General features: G+C 45.1%; 1 protein-coding gene across 2 annotated transcripts in view; it reads right to left on the minus strand.

Moving 5' to 3' along the window:
- The window catches only part of LOC143285032 (beta-1,3-galactosyltransferase 1-like), a 151,453-nt gene that overhangs the window by 109,986 nt on the left and 38,967 nt on the right, over window positions 1–2,500 (minus strand). For both annotated transcript variants that reach the window (XM_076592207.1, XM_076592208.1), the window contains exon 2: window positions 768–829. The gene's annotated coding sequence lies outside the window, so the exon portion shown is untranslated. The remainder of the gene's footprint in view (window positions 1–767; window positions 830–2,500) is intronic.

Genomic DNA, 2,500 nt, shown 5'->3' on the forward strand with positions numbered 1-2,500 from the left:
CACACACAGGGCATGGCCTCAGGGATGCATGCAGGTCAACCGTGATTGGTTCAAGTTCTGTTGTTGTTCTTGTTGATTGTTTGCTCTCTGTCACGCGCCGTCTTTTTCAGTCTCTGTCTCTCTTACGTAGGCGGATACTTTATACTTCATACCTTTGTATGCGCACGTGCACAATGTGTACTCACTGTCCTTGGCTTCACTGTGTGATACTTTTAATGCAACTGGTAATTGGTCGATCACACTGTTCGGCTCATTGTTCGACTTTGACCTCACTTCGCGACAGGTAAAAAAGTTAAACTGTGAGCCTCCTTGAGAAAGAGAAACTATTCGTAACACGTTATCTGCTTTAACCCTTCCACCGCCAAGCTCGCATTTATGCACAGGCGTGGTAGAGGACCCATGTCACTGAAAGGTGGCCATTCATTAATCTGTTATCCATGAACCTACTGCTCCTAATGTTCGGTGGTAGGGTAGGCCATATTTTTAATACATCTCAGGGGGAATCCCCAGCTATTCTTAGCCACTGTCTTTTCTGTGTTTATACCACAAGGGAATTTTGTACTCTAAATTGACTGGCGGTGAAAGGGTTAAAGAAAAAAAGGCAAGACCTGCGCGCACACATAGACTTATTTTCACGCTTTCACATTTGTGTCTATGGGCACGCTTTAAATGCAGATCTGCAAGGGGGTGGAGGGGGGTCGGGGGGGTGGGGGTGGGGGGGACTGTACACCAGCAGGTGAACTACTGCCACAGAACACAACACTAACCTTTCGTTCAAGGCCTTCACAACTTCCCACAGCAGACCACCGCCACACAGCACAGAACCAACCTGAAACATGCGAAAGGAAACAGCTGTCAAGATTAGATAAAGAATTGATTGCTTTGAAAATGTTATACACATAATTATGTGTACGCACACAAACACACACGCACACATACTCGCACATACACGCGCTCGCGCGCACACACACACACACACACACACACACACACACACACACACACACACACACACACTATCAACAGCCTCCATGTGATGCAGAATAAAACTAAAGACAAAAATAATGCACCGTCCTACCGTTGACTCAATGACTAAACCTGAGGCAGGACTATCGACACAGCCGGCAAGGAATGGAGAAACAGGGTGGTACATTATTTCCCCCTTTCTTTTAAGGAGATAGCTTACACCATGAGGTCGGCACATACACACGGTACATCCTCAGCCTCTGTAAAGCAGGATGAAAGCAAAATGGAGAAATACAGACAGAAGAAAGGCATGTCTTTTACTATAGTGGAAAAAGAGAACAATATATGTGGGGATTTTGGTCGACAAAAACTCAAAGAACACATTACTAGGATGCTTCTCAGTTTCCAGCGGGATCATTACCATTCCCTTACGAGCTAAGCCACTCGACATGATGGTAGTGCAAGTAAATGCCCCCACATAAGACTATAATGATGACCAGATTGAACAGTCCTACACACTTCAAAATTGTCATCAACAAGATCGACAAGAAAGACATCCTCATCGTTCAGGGTGACTGGAATGCCAAGGTCGGTACACATGCTCAAGAAAACTGAAGGAATTTCTGAGACCCCTATTGTAATGAGAATATCAATGAGAGGTGGATACCTTTGCTAGAATTCGCCAGTGATAATGACTTCGTTCTTGCCAACACTCTTGGTGAGCGTGAAGCATCCCGACGATGGGCAAAGCACTCCCCGAACGGTCAGCATCACAGCCGGCCAGATAGACTATAATCATTCTGGTGAAGAACATAAACAGGTCTGGCATCAGTTGGGCCCAAACAAGAACGTACCCAGGACCTGACCTTGGCAGTGACCATGACCTTGTCATGATGAACCCTCAAGTACGGTCGAGGAACGTAAAGAGAGAGGGAAAACAGCCAACTGAAATTCAGCCTTGAGAAACTGAAAGATCCTAACATCGCTGAACAATTCCAACAAGCAATCATGGGAAGAAAATCCATTCCACAATTCCTGCTTATAATAGATCTTGAAGCGATCACAAATAAGTGTTGTCCGAAACAGCAACAGAGGACTAGGAGTAAGCCCATGGAAATCGAAGCCCTCGATCCCAAGTAGTGCAATAGAGATGTGTTACACTAGAAGGAGCTTAAAACCACAAAAGAAAACTGAGAAAGGAGAGGAGAAACACAATGCTATTAAAACAAGAAGATCGGTCAGGAATTGAAGAATACAAAGGAAAACTGGATTGAACAACAGTGTGAAGACGTTGAGAACCCCCCCCAAAAAAAATCACACAACTGACAGCACACACAAAAGCCTGACCAGACAGAAACCAAGTCAAGTCAACGCCATCCAGGACATAGATGGAAACTGTCTCACACAGGAAACAAGACATCAAAGTCAGGTCAACGCCATGGCAACTGTCTCACACAGGAAACAAGACATCAAAGTCAAGTCAGCGCCATGGCAACTGTCTCACACAGGAAACAAGACATCAAAGTCAAGTCAA

Source organism: Babylonia areolata, chromosome 8, assembly GCF_041734735.1.
Source record: "Babylonia areolata isolate BAREFJ2019XMU chromosome 8, ASM4173473v1, whole genome shotgun sequence".
NCBI classification, from domain to species: Eukaryota; Metazoa; Mollusca; class Gastropoda; order Neogastropoda; family Buccinidae; genus Babylonia; species Babylonia areolata.